A 22048-nucleotide genomic window follows, 5' to 3' on the forward strand; every position below is an offset into this window, starting at 1 on the left:
TGCTGCTGAAGAAGCTAGGAGCCTCTTATAGGCCAGACACATGAGTAGGGAGAATGGCTTGCTCATTTTAAAAGCATAACAGAGCCCTGAGAGAGGACATCAGAATTTATCCCTGTACAAAACGCCAGTGTGCCAAACAAAGACTAACCTTTCAGATCATTAGCACTCACTGCCAAAGAAAGGGGAGATGTAGGGACAATAGTAAATAGACTGTAGTGGCCACTTACGAACTGCGTGTATAGAAAATGCTGTCAAAAGGAGCCATTTTGCCTTTTTGTTGCAGAAAAGAAAGAGGGCGGGAGCTGGTGCAAGAGGAGAATAGTAGCCCCACAATGCAGAGAAGGGCAATAGAATGGGAACAAAAGGGCTTATCTGAAAAGGGAGAGGATTGAAAAGGAGCTAGACCTCCCCCAAAGTTTCTTTTGTAAAAGGAAAAGAAAAAGCTGGGTCAGTTAGGTTTTCAGCAGCCTCTGCTTTTCTTATTATTTGGATGCTCATTCTTTAGGAGATAGCTGGCTAATCCGTCCTCTGTAGCTTCTGGCCCAACAAGTGCCACAGGGGCAAGGGAAAGCATCTTGACCCTTCCAGCATGTATTTATTTCTGTCTGAGAATCTACAATTTAGTGGAATCAGAAACAAAAGTACTAGACTGAGCAAGGATTCCTTTAAATATAGCAGCATCAGTAGAAAGCCCTTTCCCCGTCTCTCACCTTCACACTTAGGGTCCTTAATGATGTGCTCTTTCATGTTCTAATTAGATTAAATTGGAGGAGGCTTGATTAAGTGAGTCTATGCCATGTTCTAATTAGAGCGCTCCAGCATTGCCCCACCATCATGTGTATTAAGCCCCCACGTGTTTCAAACTGGTTGTGGGGGCGCCTTATCTAAACCTGTCAAATGAGCTTTAGATAAAGCATCTTCCAGCCATTTTGAAATGCTGCAGGGCTTAATACACATGCCAGTGAGGCATTTAAATTAGGGCAGCTGTCTGGGAACAGTTCTAATTAAAACACCCCCCTCTGCCCCCAGCACATTGGTAGGCAGCCTTAATACCCAGGAATTAAGGAATCATGGAGATTAACAGACTTTGAGGCCAGAATAGAGTACTAATATAATGTAATTTGCATAATATAGACCTCAAATATCCATCCCTTATTCTTGCTTGGCCAAGACTTCTACTTCTTTTACTCAGGCGGGAAGAATGCTGAACAATTAATAAGGGCCACACTTGGAGATCAGAGCCTTTGTCCTCTAAAGACACTTTTGTTCTTTGTGCTCATACACAGTCATCAGGCACTTTAAAACTGAGTTAAACTGATTTTGTAATGGCTGATAGTCTGATCCATAGCCTCCAACCTCTTTATTTAGGAACAGATTATTCTGTTGCCCTGTTATTTTCCCTCTGTGATCTACCTCAGGTTAGGTTAGGTTAATAGTTAGGAGGGAAGCCTCCAAGAAGGTCCATTTGCAAGAGTTTTGGTAGGGAAGTCCTATATACCATCCACTCTGACTAGCTGGTGAAGAAGGGTTGCTGGAGGTATGTGTTTGGTACCTCTAATATATATCTAAATTTGATATGCCTTTTTGGGGTCTTCCGTCTTCTAAATGAGACTTCAGTCTTTCATTTTGATTCTCTTAGAAATAAACATGGATATCTTGATCCAGCAAGCATGTACTTGTAATTTTCCATGAGACTCTGCAACTTAGTAGAATCAGAAACAAAGATTATATTTCAATGATTCAGATCTGGATATTTTTTGCTCTCATAGCTCACATGCATTTGTTCAGAAAACAAGAAATTCTAGTTTCTATTTGTATAAAGGCTATGACACGTATATGGCTGTTCTTTGTCACTGGTGTACCGTGTGACTTTGTAGAAGTGACTCCCCTTGTTTCTCAGTTTTTCTGTCTGTAAAATGGGGATAATAATACTGACTTTCTTAAGGTGCTTAGACAGCTGGTGATAAAAAGTGATAATTGTATGACTGTTCTCATTAAGAGTTGCAGACTGTTTAGTTCGCCACACAGGAAAGAGAATGTAGCTTCAAGATGCGGGCAAATGTAACAGTGATATCGGTATCCACATAATCAGCACACTGATTCATCCAGGATTAATAATACAGCAATTTAGATTGCTTTATAGCACTATGGGAGCATGCAGACATATAACAGCTACATTATAATTGCTGATGTATCCTCCATTTCCTTTGCAAGTAGTTTTAAAGTAGACTAGAGGCTTTGTTAGCTTTCATGACTTGGATCTTCTTGGACTGCTCTGAGTCTGGGCTTACCTTTAAGAGAGGTGGAGGAACTTTAGAAAGATACATGTTAGACTTCTCTTCTCAACTCCTGCAAGGAGGTAATGGGAAACTGGTGCTTTAAAAAATACATGCCTTGTACAAACCATGTAGTCATCTCAATTCCATTACCATAAATTTAAGAGCATTTTTAGTGATGTCATCATACAGCACAGTAATGCCGTTGAAGTGAGGGTAGTTACTACACAATTTGCATTCCTGAAGGTGGCAGCACTTTGCGTCCCTCTCTCTCATAAACTAAAGAGATTTTTCGCCTTGTTTGACTTGTTATGGACAAACCTTGTGTGAGAAGTGTGGAGGAGAAAAATCATGTCTGTCTAAAAATTCTGCCTGCATATGCATTCCAGGCAGCACTTGAAAGGAGAACCACTGAGACTCTCTCTGGATGTTTTTCAGCCTGCAGTTCATTCTCTTCTGCCAACTGGCTCCCTGCTGAGTTGCAAACTGTAATCTTCAAATTAGCTGGAAAACAAGCATCCAAACAAAAAAATGTTATTGGAATGGAAAAGCATGCAGACTCCGTGTTTTATATAAATCAAATCTATGTCATTTGCAGACTTAAGACTAGCTTACAAAGTAGTTTCTCCTTGCATAGATATAAATATCTACATCTGCTATTGTCTTCCAGTAGCTAAATATTGGCCTCTACTATTGTCTTCCAATAGGACAAGAAGAGACAAAATATTTTTATGCAGTCCTCGTGGGATGTCAGATGCCATTTCTTCAATCACTCCTCTTTTATTAGTGTGGACTTGTCAATCTTTCTGGTCATTAGAAGCGCTCCCATTAGTAGGATTAGTAGGATCACTGTAATTCCAGTGATATTGTTTTTTGAATCAGATGCTGTTTTGCTTCTTTTGTGTTGTCAGATATGCCTGGCTTTCACAATAGGAAATCTTTGAAAAACTTCAGCTGAAGGTAGGAATAATTTATTAATGGATCTGTTTGCAATTCCATAATGTTTATCTGTTTTGGACAGCTAGTAAATCTAAGCTAACAGGTTAGCATACATTTCTTTTGCAAGTTCCACTCATGCTGTAATATTGCCTTTTTGATTTCACACACTCATGGTAGATCAGCACCCAGCTCTAAGGTGGTAGAATTGCATTCCTTTGGAGTCAGAGGTCCTAGGTCTGCATATGATTCTTCCACAAGCGTGTTCTGTATAGGGATTCGGGCCTTTGAGGAATCCCAGGTCAGGGCAGAACGTATCGGTAACCCAGACTAACGCAGTACATCTCTTTAGGTATGTCTGTTATTCTAGCTAGTCCTGTCCTCTCCTTCCCCAGGCCCATGAATCATAAACATTGCAAATGCCTTTGTTCACCCATGCCATTACCTGCACAATGACTCCTGAGGAACCAAACCCACCACTCCCGCTTCTGCATCCCATTTCCTATCTCTTTTATGTCTGTGCTTGACTCCAATTATGGAGAAGCAAGGAGTGGATGTTATTTCAAAGTCTTTGAGTTCTCTGTTCCTATTCTAATGGGAAGTCATATGTCCGCTATTTGTCTCTCCTGCAAAAGGGTAACAGATATAAGAAAGGAAGGTTTATATGGCTGGAACCTGTTGAGGACAAGCATGTCATTCACCCCAAAACAGAGGCATAGATGAATCTTTTGCTTAGTTGTTAGGGATTCAGGCAGGAATAATGTTTATGAGTCTGCTTCTGCCTCCAAAATGATGGATGGAGCAGGCACTTCATCATCTAATAGTGGAGGCTCAGGCTTTCAGATCCAAATTTCCCATCTTTACCCTTCACAGATGCCCCAAGCCAGGGGTATCATTCCAAATATCAGATCAATCACTTGTTTGCTTTTTCTCTTGTACAAAACCTAGTGGGGTTTTGATAATGATTTCTGCCTCTTGGAGGTACCATACTACAAACTAATTGCCTGTGACTTTAAAATATAATGCCTGTAATCTGTTAGGAGTTGTGAGAATCATTCCAAAGAAGCAGGACCTATTCATGGAATAATGACAGAGTATTATACATACACATGGCTGATACGATCATTTAGAAACAGAAAGAAAGTATAGGAAGACTAGGGAAGGCACAGAGAATGGAATTTTAATTTGAAAGCCATTTGGTTACATCCTTATCAGGTAAAAAAAAAAAAATCATATCTCCCTTGACTTCAGTGAAGCCTCATTGATATATTCAGCTAAGGATTTGGCCTGGAGAGTTTACAAGCTCTTCTGCTCTACCCTGAAAATGGGAAAGGTGTTAAAAAATAGACATAAAAATATTGTCATCCTTAAATCCTTTTTAAGATGGCATTTCATAAAGGAGCTAATTGTAAAGGAGACAACAGTGTACAACATTTCTGAATGGGAAAAAGAATGGAGTGAAATTGCTCCTGGTTCAAGGAGCATTCATTGTTCAGTATTTCACTGCAGCATACAATTAACAGACAATTGCGTCTAGAAACAGAACAGAAAACATAATGGGCAAAACTGGTTTCTATTGTAACTTCAATGAAGTCAATAGATTTACTTCAGAGGGGAACATGGCTAGTGGACTTGGGTTTTTTCTGTCTTAACAATGACTGTTCTTGATGGAATAGAGAAAAAAAGAAGCAAGATTTCGACAAATCCCTTTGAAAGGACATTCTTGCCTGATTTTAAATTATGGTGTTTTTACTCACCAAAAAAAATTGTCTTGTTGATTTGGGTTTAATCTGCTTCTTTTTTAGGTGTTCAGGTAAAGCAGGGAAAGGTCACAGGGTAACAAAACCTTAAGTTACATTTCAGCTTGCATTTAGTTTGTATTTCTTGACACAAATTATGAATAGAATATTGACATTGTGTTTTGTACTGACAGTATAATTTCATTGATAGGTTGTGGATATTAGTCATCTACTAACTTAAGTTTATTTTCTAATGGGTAAGCAATCTCTGCTTCTGTGATTTTTAGGTATTGTTTGTTCATGTTAAACTTGTGGGTCACCAAATCAAAAACACTCAGTAACTTGGCTTTGACTTTTGGCCATTTTAATGAGCCATCTTCATAAAGTTGGGGCATAAGTGTTCCTGCTTTCATCTATGACAAATTTTGCTGGCATAAAAAGGGGTCATCTCTGCCATTGTATGTACATAAAGGATTCTGTCCTTCTATAAGGGTCTGATCCACTCCTTAGAACCCAGCATAGACACCTGTGTTTACATGCAGAAAAATGAATGCCCCAAAGTTAACCCCTCTTGCTGACTCTTATAAAAATGGGGCATTAGGTGAGAAGCGGAGAGTCACCGACAGAGGGTAAGTCCAGCTATTTGAAAAAAAGCATATAATTGATCATGTAATATCTACAACCTCCACTCAGAACCTGGGACCATAGCTGCCAGAGGATAACCATGTGGTGCCAATGTACAAAACCATAGGAAAAAATGACGAAAAGCAGAGAAAAGGAAGAGGAACAAGGCACACTGGGCATGTCTACACATGCACATTTACTGCGCAGTAACTGAAATTAGTGCACAGTATGGACGCGTGTCTACATGTATCATGCAGGTATCAAATTTACACCCAGTTAGTTACTGAGCAGTAATGCACATGTAGACACCTTACTGCGCAGTAACATTGTGTGTTACTAATTTTAGTCCCAAGTCAGTCCACACACAGCATTAATGCACTTTAACACCTGCACGTGTAGATGCTGGCCTGTTCCCACTTACTGCACAGTAAATTTAAGCTGGCATAGATGCACATGTAGACATGCCCACTGAGTACCTAAGGTGGGAGTCTACAGTAATCTTACTTTTAAGTCAAGTGTGCACAGTATCAGGCTCTTCAGGTCTCTTTGCTCCATTTTACAAAGTGCCACAGTTAGGACCAATAAAATTGATGGCTCCATAGACACAAAACAAACCTGGTTCAAGCTTGTCTGCTTGTCCATGTCAGTCTTTATTATTCATCCAGCAGCTTGGACTTCTGTTAGCCTGTACTATACTGGTCTCTGAATCTAACTTGTGCTGGCAGGTTGGCATGGTCATTCATCAATTTTATGAATGTTAAAGCTCTTTGATCTTGGCTGTGGCATTTTATAAGTGACCTTGGTGATCTGAAAGTATCATTTATGCCTGTTATGGACCTGAAACCATATACCTAAAGGTCTGTGAAAAGAACTGGTGGATATATAATACATCACCGTGTCCAAAGCATTTCAGCTTCTTTGAAAAATACTTCCCTTGCTTGATTTTTATGGTGGTTGTCTCAAATCTGAAAAAAAAAGCTGTGATTTTACAATTATCACTGCAAATAGTATTTTATGAGGCTTCTCATGGCAGTCTGCATGTGGAGAGAAGAACAAACATGGTTGCTTCTTGCCATCCACCCCAAGGTTGTCTTAGTAACATCAGCAGAATTCAGCACGAGCGCACATGGGCTGGACATCTGTTGTTTGTTTTCCCTATGGGATGCCTTGTAAAAAGGGGGAGAGAGCATGGTCACCTACTACTGTTTACAGAACAAGTTCTAAAAAAAGGACATTGCATTGATTAGCTTGCACACACACACACGCACGCACACATGCACATGCACATATGCTTCTGAAGTGCCGGGAAGCAATGGGTTAATCACAACGATTAAATGATGCAGGAAAAAGAAAACTCACAGCAGAACTGTGTCCATAATCACTTTAGTTCTAAGTGGCTAATTGCATTAAGAAGTTTGAATTCACTTAGAGAGCTTGGATCACTCATTGATGCAAATTGGAATTATTTAGTTATTACTAGCTGTTTTTAGGCAACATAATTTGGTAACAACAAGGATCCAGTATGATAGATTTATTGTGTTTTCAGACTGTCTGCTGTCCAAGAGGTTCATCTGAAGAGTCTGCCATTTAATACGTTCACCTGTATTACTAGGCTGACAAAGTTCTTTTGGTACCTATGATATCTTTTATTAGACCAACTCAAATAGTTGGAAAAATTCTTCTTAGAAAGCTTTTGGGTACAAATATCCTTTGTCAGGCTGAGGCAGCATCTGTAGTTGGTGTGTGCTCCTCCTGGATAGAATGACTAGTAATGAAACCAGAGGCTGGTATGTATGCAAGAACACCAGTTGGTGACAATGTAAATAGGAGTCAATAGGTGAGAGACAGGTTGGGGGTGGGGGGAGGCAGGGAGGGGAATAAATGTAGCTGGAAAATAATGGAGAGGTACCTGGAGAGTCAGATGTTAGGCATGTTATATTGTGTCATGAATCCAATGTCTATATTTAGTCCATGAGTTTTGTATCCAGGAGATTGATGAAGTGAAGTTCAGAGGCTTATCTGTAAAAGGTGTTTTGTAAATTCCCTTTGAGGATTAGAACTGAGAGACTGGAGAGAGAGTGGTTGTCTTGTGAGAAATGTGCCCTCACAGGTAACTGGGCATTCTTGTTTTTGATAGATTTCCAGTATGCGTTCATTCTGGTGCGCAGTTGTTGTTTGGTCTCTCCGTATTTTCCACCAGGGCATTTGGTGCATTGGATGAAGTGCATTACATTTCTGGAGGTGCAGCTGTGTGATCCAGGAATACTGATGGTTCTGTTGTGGGGTGTGGTTATTGTGGGGGTGGTGGAGATGTGTTGGCAGTTTTTACGTTTCTTGTCATGGTATGGTCTGGATCCATTTGGTGTGTTTTGGGCCATAGGAAGTTTGCTTCTGGTGATGAGGTTAGCAAGGTTCAGTGCTTGTTTGAAGGCTAGGATGCGTAGGGAAGGTCTCTTTAAGAATTGGGTTGTCTTCTAGTATGGGTTGCAATTGTTTGAGGAATTTCCATATAAGTTCCAGGGAGGGGTGATATGCCATAACCAGTGGTGTGTGATTCGTGGGGGGATTCCTTCTGTACTGCAGCAATTCTTCACGTGGTATCCGGGTGGCACTTTCAAAAGTGTGATCTATCCCTGTGGAGGAGTGTCCTTGTTGAGTGAAAGCTCTTTTGAGATTTGTGAGGTGGCAATTCTAGGTGTCCTCCTCAGTGCAAATTCAGTGGTATCTGAGGGCTTGGCTGTATATTACAGCTTTCTTGATGTGTTTACGGCGATTGCTGGTTCTGTGTAGATATGTATGTTGGTTCGTGGGTTTGTAGTATATTGCAATCTGTATTTTACCATCTGAGATAGTGATCATCGTGTCTAAAAAGGGGATGTTGGTGCTGGAGTATTCAAGAGTTCGATCAGAAATTCAACAATCATCATCCCTCCCTCCTTAGACAGGCAATTCTGTACCCTTGGGTGCAGAAGTGTATTTTCTTTCTCATATCAGTGTAAAGCCTGAGTAGCAGGTCTACTGAAGACTTTCTGAAGCACTCATATAGTCCCTCCATCATTGTAATACCTGATTTTTTTTTTTCTCTTGCAAAGTTGGGTAAGCACTTACAGCTGTCATTGATAGATAAATATAGAGAGATCCTTTGGTATAATTACTTTTGGGGATTAGGTTGTTATGAATATCAAGTGTAATAGCATTGTAGTAGGCGTGGTTATTTTTCCAATGGATTTAAGAGAAACTTAAAAACACTGTCATTCTTAACAAGCGCTCAGAGATACTGTGTTGTTGCTATCACTGCTACTTCCGGAAGACATAAGCACAGCTGAAAAATGGGGACCTTTCCTTAAGCTTATTTTCTCCCAAAGGAAGTGGCCAATAAGGAGCTTTAGAGCCCTCTAGTGTTGCTCTATTAGTGAGATGGATTATTATTATTATTATTATTATTATTATAGAGATATTTACAAGTAGTTTCCTACCAGGTAAATTACCCTGTTTCCTTCCTATATCCAATTCTGTCACACACGGGTGTGGATAGGAGGAAATCCTGCTAGCTCTGCAGTCTTTGATGATAGCTACTGCTGTCACTATTTTGTGTCTTACTGGTCTTGTACCCACCTATTCTTTCCTTGCCCTTTTCCTAGCTGTGCCTGTTTCCTTACTGTTGCCAATCAGCCCCAATGCCATCCAGTTACGCCACCGTTCCCTTCCTCTTGTAACTCCCCAGGCCCAGCAGACCATGGAATCCAGACTGTGTTTGTCAGTCTGCCAGCTGTAGGGCCAGGGAATTACAAGGTCAGTGTCTATGTCTACAGAGAAGATCCCCTTGCTGTTTACTAAAGTTTTTTTTCTCTGTCAGGAGGAGCACTCAGTGAAACTTCAACTCCTTACAGTGTAAGAGAGCAACTTTTGCTGGTTCCAAGGGAGCAGATGACTCCTCCCCAATTCTGTACCCTTGGGTGCAGAAGTGTATTTTCTTTCTCATATCAGTGTAAAGCCTGAGTAGCAGGTCTACTGAAGGCTTTCTGAAGCACTCATATAGTCCCTCCATCATTGTAATATCTGAATACGTCTCAATCTCTAACATGCTGCTTCTGACCCCTGTGAGCTTGGGAAATTTTAATATCCCTGTTTTGCAGAAGGGAAACTGAGGCATAGAGTAACTAAGGCTCAGATTCACAAAGGTAGATTAGTGCCTAACTACCACTGATCTCCCTGAGGTTGAAGGAAATTGTGGATTTGCCCAGGAGTTCTGTGACTCGGTGGGTGCATCTACACAAGACGCTTAATGCGAACACAGTAGACTAATTGTACTGTGCATTAGCATGTCACGGCAAAAATTCTGCTAACGCCAGTAGAATTAGTCTACGGCACATTAAGCATCCCAAAAGGCTGTGTGGCTCTGCTCCCTCATATTGGAGGTACTAACCTGAATGCACAGTAGCAAAAGCTCATTAATGCACGTGTAGGGGTGCCCAGTGAGAGTTAGGCACTGAATTCTGAAGGCAAGGAATTAAATTCAGATCTCCAATCCCAATAGATCACTCAAATTACTGAGCCATCCTTTGTCCAAGCACCTTTACCCCAATTTAAAACAAGCATGAGTGAGGGGAAAGTCATGTCTTGCCCAGACTGATGTGGAAGGAGTTAAGGTTCAAGAGCATTAAGTGTCTGGAAACTAAGAAGTGATTAGATGATATAATGCAATTGTGAGCATTGGCAGGGTATGTGTGAGGGTATGTGTGTGTGTGGGAGGTGGAGGGGGTGGGGAGCACACATTAAAGGCAAAACAAAGATTTGACATAACTCAGTAATTAACAATGACACCAACTGTTTTGCCTTCCTCTTTTCTTTGTACAAGGCGTGTGATTCTCATGGTGCTATACCCATGCTCAACAGAATCCTGGAATAAACTTCATCTTTTGATAATTACCATATATTTGTATGAAACATCTGAACAGATTTTTCCAATCCCAGCCTGAGCCTTTGAAGCCCCAAATAACAAGTTTGAATTTAAATCCTCTGATGAAACCTATGATAATGAGGGTGAAATGTTAGGAGGAAAGAAAAATAAAGCAAGTGAAGTTATGCCTCCAAAAGGAAGAGCATCTGCTACACTAAAGACTCCTCCAATTTTTTTTTCAAATGCTTCACAAGCAAACTAATAGAAAAAGGGTGTTAAAACATTAAAGGAGGCAAAATAAATGAAATCCAAGCAGGTAACAAAGCTGGAATGTCTCCTCTTAAAAGCATTTGAGGATGAAAAGGGAGCACTTAAAATATATTGGGTGCCACTGCAGATTTACTGGCTTTTAAGTATCACTCTGCATTAATTCATTTGCTGTGGCAGACTCTTAGGAAATTATTCTTTTGCATACTTTCCCAGGGATTTTGATGTCTGGACCTGTCTATCAGTCAACCCCCTTCTATCACTGTATCTCAGCATTTCATGCATCTTGATACATTTGGGCTCAATCCAATGCCCATTGAAGTCAATGGAAAACAATTCCCTTTGGTGCTAATGGGCAGTGTATGGAATCATTATCTTCACAACTCACCTGTGAGGAGGAGCTGTATTACCATCTCTTATTTTAAAGATGCAGAACTCCAGCACAGAAAAATGAGATTTGTTGCTCACAGTTGAATAAGCATTAAGCCCCGACCTCCTGGCTAGGTACAGACATTCAAAAAGCCCAAGGTGGAATTGCTGTAAATTACATGGTTTTCTGTAGTTTAGACTGGTAGAGAGCAGAAGACAAATTCACCCTTTGGTAGTGGGGGCAAATCTTAGATCGAGTTCCACCATTTCTAAACCAGCCTGTGCATGCCAAACTGCTGTCTGTTATGGGTAAAGACTAGTTTCCAATCGATTATGCTGGTGTGACGTCTGTATCTGGCCCCTGAGTCCCCATCCAGTGTATTAACAAGCCCATCTTTCTTCAGCCCACCTACATATTTCATGAGCATGTTTAAACTGGTTACAGATAAAGATAGATGAAAATCTCTTCTAAATTTTCAGTCAAAAAATCTTTTGCTGATCTTCAGCCAGTTTCTGCAGTGTCAGGAGTCCCTGTGCCTTGACTTCACCTCCAAATGCGTTAGTCCTTGTCTTCCTACCAGAGTAATTCAGCAGTGCAGATGAGAGGCCTGAGCCATCAGCATTTCCACAAGAGCTTGTTCAAGTATTCAGTGCAAATGACTTGTCCAAGAAAGGTTTGGCAACATTATCTCTTGGATACGTGTGTCTGGGGACACATCCCCAGCTAGCGTAAATCAATATTAATTTGCATGAGCAGAAGACTTGGATGTCTTTTCTCTATCTTACTAGCTTCATGGGTGGCTGAATATACTTCTAGTGGGAAAAACAAAATGCAGTACTTTTTTCTTTCTCCATCAGCTAATTTGTGCACAGAGATCTTTTTCTTACACGGTGCAACCAGCTTTCATTTCCAGCTTCTTTCCTGTCAGGACCACTCTATTCTTCATTGCACATGTGCAGGATTGTATGGTGCTCTAATTAAACAGGCTTCTTATTCAGGTGAAGCTCTCAGCTGACTTTTTTGCCATCCTTAATGAGACATCAATTCAATTAAATTTCAGTTCAATTTATTAAGGATTTTGGCAAAATGCCATGCCCCCAAAGACAACATATAACATGCATACAACTGTAATATAAATACATTGGAACAAAGTAACTGAACTACAAATATTATGCTAAAAATACAGCCCACCAACATGAAAACCATTACTCATATAAATATAGTAGTAAATCAAGACATGAATCTATAATATTGTTGTACACAGATCCTCAATGGAGACAATAAAATCAAATCTAATGGTAAAAGTGTATCACTCACACCAGTAATATAGGATATTTAACTCTAAGCGCCTCAGCCTTGTAAGCAAAAATTGCGAGACGGTTTGCTACATTTGGATCTGCTTGCTGTAGAAGCCAGGTTAATTTCTCTCTGAGAATTAGTAAGAGATCTTTGCCATGTCATTTGGAATGCCAACCCCCTGCCACCCCACAAAATAACCCCAAACCATTAGCATTGAATGGAAAAGGTTTGTTTGTCGGGTTAAATTCCCTTAGGCTTAGGGCTCCATGTGTCTTCTTACCCTCTAAGTTCAGTTCTACCAAAGTCTGATAAATTCAACCAGAGAGGTGCCTGTAACAGAGCCATTTCTCTCTTCTGATCCATATCACCCTTTCCCCCATGTGATTTATCATACCGACAGTTGATGACGTCCCCTGGTATAATTTACACTGGTTTTATATACAAACATAAAATGCACTGGGATAGAGAGCAGACAGTCTGGTAGCCTTTTGGGGGTAGCTGCTCACAATAGGGGGCTACCACTGAGCTTTGTCACTATATGGAGGGAGGCCGTTAACAGCCTGTTTGCAAATGCCTGCGACCAAGGTAGCTGTGATAGATAGTGCCTAAGCAGTTGTAACTTAGGCTGGGTGGAGTTTTCTCTTTGATTCTTTTAAGCATTATGGTGCCCTGCATTAGGGGAAGTTCCCCAGGTTTCAGGGGATATATTCTAGCCATTATGGTTGGTTTGTTTTATTACACTAGCATAAGGCTGATTACTGTAACATAAATATTTCACCTGCTTCATTTATATTTATTGACATTCAGGAAACTCTGTTGCATCCCTTATAACTCTTCCGAATAGAATCTTTTTCAAGGCAACTAATCTCTTTGGGTAGGGCCTGTCATTTCCTGTCTGTATTTGCAGCGCTTTGCACAATGAGGCTCCGGCCTACTTAAGTTGTCTAGGTGCCACTGGAATATAAATGTTAAATAATAATGGTGATGATGTTTTCTCTGGTGCGGAGGGCACAGAGGGGAATCTATTCAGCACTGTTCCTGTTTGGCCTGTAGAGCACACTGTGCTTTTGCAGAAGATTTGTGACTTTTTTTTTTTTTATTCCTTTTTAAAGGGAGAGATGACAACTCACCCTGCCAGGTATTGCAGTTCTGCAGGAACATTGTCCAAATGCTTTGTTGTCTTTGCTGCAGCCGAAGGCACGGGTTCCAGCAGTGTACCAAGGGGAGCGGGAGCAGGGCACCACACCAAGCACTGATGTTTGAGGGGGTACAAGAGTGATGGCTACCGTTGGCCCAGCTGCCACAGTTGCCCAGGGTGCAGAAACTATTTGTTAGACCTATGGTGACTGCAGCTCATGTAGATACATCTGTAGCTTTAAACTGTCTCCTGTGAAACTACAGTATCCTAAACCTCATCATAGATTGTCTGTCTGCCTATCTATCTCAATCCCCTGTACTTATTGCCATCCTTTTGTGGTTACGCTGCTTACCAGTGCCTGCTGTAGCCAGTTTAAAGTGAGTTTGGCTCTGTCAATGTGAGTTGTAGTTGGTCTTTTGACCAGAGCGCAGACATACCTTGAGCCCCCTTTTGAAAAGGGACTTTTTGCAAAGGTATTTAGGCATCTCAAGATGCAGTTTGGTGCTTAGTAGGTTTTTCAAATTGCCTAAACAGGTTAGTGGCCCAATTTTCATTGAAAAGCAAAGGGATTTAGGAACTTAAGCTGCATAAATACTTACGTTCCTAGGCTCTTTTGAAAATCCAGCAAGGTGTCTATATGCATCCTTAGGGGCCTAAATACCTTTAAAAATCTGAGCCTTAGGAGCCCGGGTTTCATTAGAAGTCAGAGGGTCTTTGTGTTCTGCACACTTAAAATATTTACAAAGCAGGGCTTCCCCCTAAGTGGTACTTTTGAAAATCTTACCTCTACATTTAAAAAGCAAAAATGTTCAACTTATTCCTAAGTGAGATATTAATGGAAATGGGTAGACACAAAATGCTAACTCATAGGCCCATAATAAGACTCATTAATTATATTGAATTTTTCATCTGTGAATGCCAGAGCCTTTCACACGAAAAGATGAGTGTTTTCCCTATTTTAGACACAGAGGGCATCTATACATATGCTTCAAGCTGAAGGGTGGAGGTGCTTTAATTAGAGCAGCTTTGAGAGCTGTTATAATTAAAGGTCCCACGGCATGACCTGTATTTAGCATCCCATGCGTCAAAATGGCGGCAGGGACGCTTTAACTAAAGCTCATTCTGCTCCCATTTTGAAACGCAGGGATGCTAAATGCACATAACACCGTGGCTGCTGGAGCATGCTAATTAGCATGCTCCAGCAGGCTCACGGCAGACTTGATTAATCAAGTCTGGTCCAACGTGTGTTAACTAGCACACATCATAGCTGATGTCTGTTATGTGTATAGGTGCCCAGAGAGGTGAAGTTATTCACCTGAGGTGACATAGCAGATCTGCAGGTGACGTGAATTGTTATAGCTTCATTACCACTAGGGGTCTAGCATCCTGCTCTTGTGGCCCATACACTGAACCACACTGCTTGTTTAAAAGGACGTCTCAGCACTGTCCTTAATGGATTTTATTGGACCACCCACCCAGATCTTGTTACGATTCCAGCAATAAAAGAACCTAATAGAGAGAATAAGTTTAGATCCCTTTTAAGGATTTACACGATTTATCATATGAACTGGAACACCTGAAAGGTCTGATCCTGTGAGGTACTGAATGCTTTGGCTTCAATACAGGGTTTTGAAGTCAGTGCCACTATTCATATGTTTAAAGTTAATCAATCTAATTTAGTGGCGCAGGGCTGGAGTCCCACTTTGCATGACTAAACTTAAAGTTTAAAAAAAAAATTTCAGTCATTCCCAAAGGTTAATAACAGCAGTAAATTGTTTTGACTAGCAGGAGACTGAGTAAATAGCAGGTGGGAACTGAGAGAAATGAGATGGGTCACAGTGACATTTTTTATTTTAACTCTGTCTTTCGTTCCATTGTGTTTCTGTATGGACCAGGTACACAGCTGTTGTATTGTGCTGGCAAGAAGGAAGAGAAAATAGATGAGGCTTAGAAAAATGATTCTTGGTCCCACGAATGACATAGGGGTCTTTGGTACTATCTCAGCATGAGTCATCCAGAAAAATAAGATTTCTTGAATTTCAGTTAGAATGAAAAAATTGTTCCCTTGAACAGAAAAATGCCCCTCTTTATGCAGTCTTGAAATGTCTTCCATGCTATCCCTTAGATTTATACCTGTATATTTTTCTTGTGCTCCTTCCCTAATACCTATTTCTTGCAACAAACCTTTCTGTAATGGCCTTTGAGACTCCAGAATCCCTTTTTCAACTCAAGGCTGTAGCTATACCCATTGGATGCACCATTCTCTGCTATGCTGGGAGCTCCTAGAGCCACAGACAATATTCCTGATTTTCTTCTTGCCTGCATCACTGTAAGTCTATTAACACTATTGTAACTAGAAGGATAATGAGACTTACTGGCCATGTCTACAAGAGATGCTGACTGTGCAGTAGCCCATGACTGCTGTGTAGGAGTGTCACGTGGCAGGAAGCGTGACCCGATGCTAATGCGCAGTAGTCATAAGCTACGGTGCAGACAGTACCACAAAATAGCCATTCCTTGGTGCAACTGCAGTAACTCCAGTTACTATGCAGTCTTTCAGTATTTGTTTATACAAGCACTAAATCACTGCGCAGTAAAGACGGCACAGTCAATGTCTCATGTAGACGTGCCCCCTATCATCTTACTAATATATATTTGTACATATTAGTGAGGAACTAGTTAGGGAGCTTCTGGAGGGACTGGATGTATTCAAGTCAGCCGGTCCAGACGATCTCCACCCTAGAATACTAAAGGAATTGGCTGAGGTCATTGCAGGACCCCTGGCACGGCTTTATGAGCACTCATGGTGCTCTGGTGTGGTGCCAGAGGACTGGAAGAGGGCCCGTGTTGTTCCCGTCTTCAAAAAGGGGAAGAAGGATGACCCGGGAAACTATAGGCCAGTTAGTCTTACTTTGATCCTAGGCAAGCTGTTCGAGAAAATTATGCTGGCACACGTCCATGAGGGGCCGGCAGGGGATTTCATGCTTAGGGGCAACCAACACGGGTTCATCAGTGGCAGGTCCTGTCAGACCAACCTGGTGGCCTTCCATGATCAGAGCACCAGATCATTAGATGCAGGGGTAGCAGTGGACATAGTCTTCTTGGACTTTCGGAAGGCCATCGACTCTCTCTCTCACCCTGTTCTCATTAATAAACTGGGGGACTGTCAACACCCACACAGTCAATTGGGTTGCCAACTGGCTGGAAGGCCGCACCCAGAGAGTGATGGTGGATGGGTCATTTTCACCCTGGAGGGATGTGGGCAGTGGGGTCCCGCAGGGCTCGGTCCTCGGGCCTGCACAGTTCAACATCTTCATCAGCGACTTGGACGAGGGGGTAAAAAGCACCCTGTTCAAATTTGCTGATGACACTAAGATGTGGGGGGATGTGGGCATGCTAGAAGGGAGCAATAGGCTACAATCGGACCTATATAGGTTACAAGGTGGGCGGACGAGAACAGGACGGGATTCAACATTGACAAGTGCAAAGTGATGCATCCGAGGAGGAACAACCGGCTCCATACCTACAGGTTGGGGAGCTCCCTTCTTGTCAGTACAGAGACAGAAAAGGATCTTGGAGTCATCATTGACTCCAAGATGAACATGGGCCGGCAGTGTGGGATGCAGTCAGGAAGGCCAACTGTACCTTGTCATGCATCCACAGATGCATCTTGAGCAGGTCCAAGGAGGTGATCCTTCCCCTCTATGCGGCACTGGTCAGGCCGCAGCTGGAGTACTACATCTAGTTCTGGGCGCCGCACTTCAAGAGGGATGTGGACAACATGGAGAGGGTCCAGAGGAGGCCACTCACATGATCAGGGGGCAGCAGGGCAGGCCTTATGAGGACAGGCTATGGGACCTGAACCTGTTCAGCCTCCACAAGAGAAGGCTGAGCGGGGATCTTGTGGCCTGTTACAAACTAGTCAGGAGGGATCAGCAGGCACTGGGGAAGTCCCTGTTCCCCCGAGCACTGCCAGGAGTGACCAGGAATAATGGTCACAAGCTGGCAGAGGGTAGATTTAGGCTAGATATCAGGAGGCGCTACTTCACGGTCAGGGTGTCTAGGAGCTGGAACCAACTTCCAAGAGAAGTGGTGCTGGCCCCTACCCTGGGGGTCTTTAAGAGGAGGTTAGAGGAACACCTTGCTGGGGTCATTTGACCCCAGTAATCTTTCCTGTCATGGCAGGGGGTCGGACTAGATGATCTACTCAGGTCCCTTCCAACCCTAAAAACTATGAAACTATGAAACATAGCCTCAGATCCCTGATACCTAGTGCATTAATAGGGGCCTTAGGCACTATGATAGCACAAATCATTCTTATCCTTCCTATTATTAACGCCAATAACAGTAAGGCTTACTCTGCTGTTGTTAGAAGTTCTTACCCCCTATTTACTTAATGATATCAAGAAGCACAGGGGAATGGTGGTTATGGTGTCTTGCTTATCAAACCACAGGCATGAGTTAAAGCCTTGCTCCAAACTCCCATTGCAGGCTACCACTACTAGTCAATCTACCTGGAAACTGGCAGTTTGGAATGGGGAGTCAAAGGCAGCCAGATATAGCACTGTTTTCTAACCCTGGTATACTTTAGTCATGCCAACATGAAGAGACATGTAGGCTCAGGTTGAACTTTGACTTAGTTTAATTTCCCCTAGTACAGTGGTTCTCAACCTTTTTAGATTTGAGATGCCCCTTGGAAAATGACAGCTCTTAGTTTTCACGCTCTCTTTTCTTTTCTTTTTTTTTTTTTGACTACAGAAAAATAATTTAGCAATTCTACAGCTGCAAAAACCTCAGAAAGCCCACAATGGGTCTGAATGCTTTTGATGCTATGGATTCCTATTTGAAATCTCTTGGTTTTTCTTGTGAATCATGTTTGCACACCTAAAGATGCTGCAAACATTGTGAGACACGCTGTGCACCCTTGAAAGAAACTCATGGTACCCTGGTTGAGAATCACTGTCCTAGTCATTATTAAGGATATGTTTGCATTGCAACAAAAAAGTAATTGCAGCACATATAGGCATATACAACCTAACTTTAATCTAAACTGGGCAAAAAACTGCAGTGACATGATCAGCCTGGCCTGATCCTGAGCAACGAGATATAGCGAGTTTGTGTGGCTGCCTGTGGTTTAGCCACGTCTCCCAACTCTAGCAATGATGTACCCATATTCAACGTCTGAAATGGCTCCTGTTAAAGTTGGTGGCTAAACCCCTGGTTGTCATTGGCCTTTTGCCAACAGAGAGCTGGTAGTGAGTGAATTTTCATTCATAAGAAAATTTTGATGCTCTATCATGAAAGGATTCTCTTTTTTGCAGAACTCTTTAATTAAAAAAAGAACAAAACTGAAGGAAGCACTTAATAGGGACGTATAGCAGAAGAGAAATAATTAACTGTGAACATACAGCAAGTTATGGTAAAATGTCAAAGCAAATGCTACCGACAGCCTGTCATGCTTCCTCTTCCTCTCCTCAGTATTTACATAATCTTTTCAACGCATACACCTTAAGCACCTAAGAGTAGACTGATGTAAGATGAGAGCTTATAGTATTAGACTGCCTAGCCACTGCAGGAGACTGCTGGATTTCAATATGTTCCCCCATATGTTTTAACACTTTTGCATTTCTTCCATCTGTTTCTGGGAAATGTGAAGGAATTTAATGATCTTTTCTAGGGTTATTAAACCAACAGCTGTTGTCATTAATAGAGGACATTCTTTACGGCAGTGAGCAAACTCCAGTGATAAATCCAGGCCTGCCACACTATATTTCTTTTTAATGACTACAGCATTTGTACTGAAGCTGAGGTTATGAATACAGTGGGTTCTTAAGCTATTTTTATATGATATAGCTTCAGCATACAAATAGACTTCACTCCCCCCCCCCTTTCTGATTACTTTAATACAAATGTATTTTATAGTTGGTAAAAAGATTGTTTTCAGAAGTAAATACAGGGAAATAGTTTACCTGAAAAAGTATATGAGGAGTGTATGGAGAGTTACCTTTGGTGTATTGCTGTTTTTAATGTGACGTTTATTTGCAAAATGGAACCAACTTTCTTACTTACTTTTAAGGGTTCCTCTGGCATGCAAAATTGATGGTGACTTTTATTATATTTGGAGCTTATTTTTATCTCTAGTGACTTGTTACCCTGCATTGTAATGAACACTGTAAATATATGCTTGAATACACTTTATGTCTAATTACACATTATCTGGCTTTTCAATACTTGCATTTTATACAATATCATAACTGACTTTTGTTGCTATATCATCCTGATTTTCCTATTGTTTTTTATTTTAAAAATAATTACCCACTGTAATAATTATAATTGTGGGACCAGTGAAGTACATAATGTAAGATAATTATATTGAGTTTCTTTGCATACTGGTTATAAATCTAACCGTTGCAATCACTTTTTTAGGCTACTTACTATCTTTGCAGAGGGTAGCGAAGCTGCCTAGGAGTAAGTAGGGGAGATGCAGAAAAATTCAAGAGTGGGCACAGAGTTCTCTTGACAGCTGTTGTTCTTATCATATAGAGCTTGGAAGGGGCCATGCATCTTCAGTAACCACTGGCTGTTGAAGGCACTCTGCACCTAACGTACCATTTAAGTCAATGAGCTCAGAAGAAGAGTCAGGTGGGCTTATAGTTAATACTTCTCAATCTTTCTTCTGTCTATGGAAAAGTGAAGCAGGAAAAGTTAGCCCACTTGCACTGATGTCAGTGAAGGTTCTTGGCTGTATGATTTCATGTGTGTGCAAGTATATGAAATCATGTGTGCAGTATGCAAAAGCTGATATCCACACCAGTGAAACCCAGCTGAGATGGAAAGGAGATCCAGGAAAGGCAAATTTTAAGTGGAAAGAGATTGTTTTACAAGTTATGATCCCTGAAGTTTAACCCAATCTTTGTTCCGAAAGGCTTGAACCAAGGGGATGGAAAAATTCCTCTTGTCTTGACTGGTTTTGGACAAGGCCCAAGGCGTACCATGTCTATTCCTATAGTTAGGATTACTGATGTTTTGACTATTACTTATATTTTGCTAGCACCTAGAAGTCATTAGTCACAGACCAGGGTCACATCGTGCTGGGCAAATATAAGCAGAGACCTAAAAAATTTCACAGAGATATTCAAGATAAACAGAATAGCTTGTTCAACCAGCAGGAACTTTATTGTTAAATACCGGTAGTGTAATGGATGTAGAATGGGTGTGGATGACTTTTTTTGAGTGTATCATCTCTCACAGGATGTTTGATTCAGCTTTTCACAATCCATCTTGGTTGGTAGTCCAGTTCTCCAAGTGAAGACCTGCAACTGAATTCACCCAGAAAGAATAAACCCAGAAATAAGTTGCGAAGAGTAAGAAGCTGGTAAACAACAATTTTCATAGAATAAATTGATCAAAGCTTGCTTGAGCCCACTAGACCTGCAATATTTGGGGGTGCATCCATTTGTATCCAGAGATGCATGTGCAAAATAGATAACAGTGTGTAATCAAGTGTAGATTTGCACATGAATATTTGCTTCTGCACCTGAAAGTGGATGTATTTGAAAATGTTGTTGACCTGGTTCAAGAGGCTATTTGAAAATGCATCCCTCTGGGTTTAAGATGCTCTTGATCACTCACCTGTTGATCTTTGGCTTTTTTTGCCGAATATGAATCAAATGTATTAACCATTCAACAATTTGTTTGACATTGCATATATCGGCCAGCATGGTTCTTACTCTTCCTAATGAATGAGACAGTAACAAAAACCCCCACTTAGTTGTTGCAGCATTTGTTTGGATTATTAGACTAATTCAGATGCATGGCACGCACTCCCACTTTTTTAACAAAGTGAAGTATATAGCAGTAGCATCGAACAATATTGATTCGATTAAACTTTGTGGCAGGCAAAGTGCCCTTTGTTTTAATGCAATGCTTTGATTTTTACTTCTACTATGGAAATGCAGATTCAACTTGTTCAGGGATACTATAACTCATCAACCTGTCTTTCATTTGAAATCTTAAACCTTGCAACAGGTTGCATAGCTAACCCAAAACCCCTAGACTTGCTTTTATTGTAGAAGAATCACATTCTATTTCCCTCCCTCCCTTCTATTATAAAACATTTTTCTCTTATTTTGAATGAGAAAGCAGGGCTTGACCTTGCTCTTATTAAAGTTAATAACAAAAATCCACTGGCTCTACAATGCAGGAGCGAACCTTTAATGTTCAGAAGCACCAGTCTTTGATTAGCCAGGTGATCTCTAGCCAAGCGATTGCATTTGTAGCTATCAAACTGATGAAGATGAGTGTCGAGAAGTTGCAGAGCCATTTTACTAAAAAACCCCCACTGCTGCTGAATTGTTACAAAATGGGAACCTTTGCTGGCCATTTTAGAAGAGACAGTGGACTGTGAGTGGATGTGGAGAATCAACTCTCATCCTGCCTCAAGTACTAATCTCTACTGGGCAGGACTGAAGCATGCTAGGGACAGTTTAAACAAATTTT

The sequence above is a fragment of the Crocodylus siamensis genome, chromosome 13 (genome assembly GCF_052110815.1).
Source record: "Crocodylus siamensis isolate JL-2025a chromosome 13, ASM5211081v1, whole genome shotgun sequence".
NCBI lineage: Eukaryota > Metazoa > Chordata > Crocodylia > Crocodylidae > Crocodylus > Crocodylus siamensis.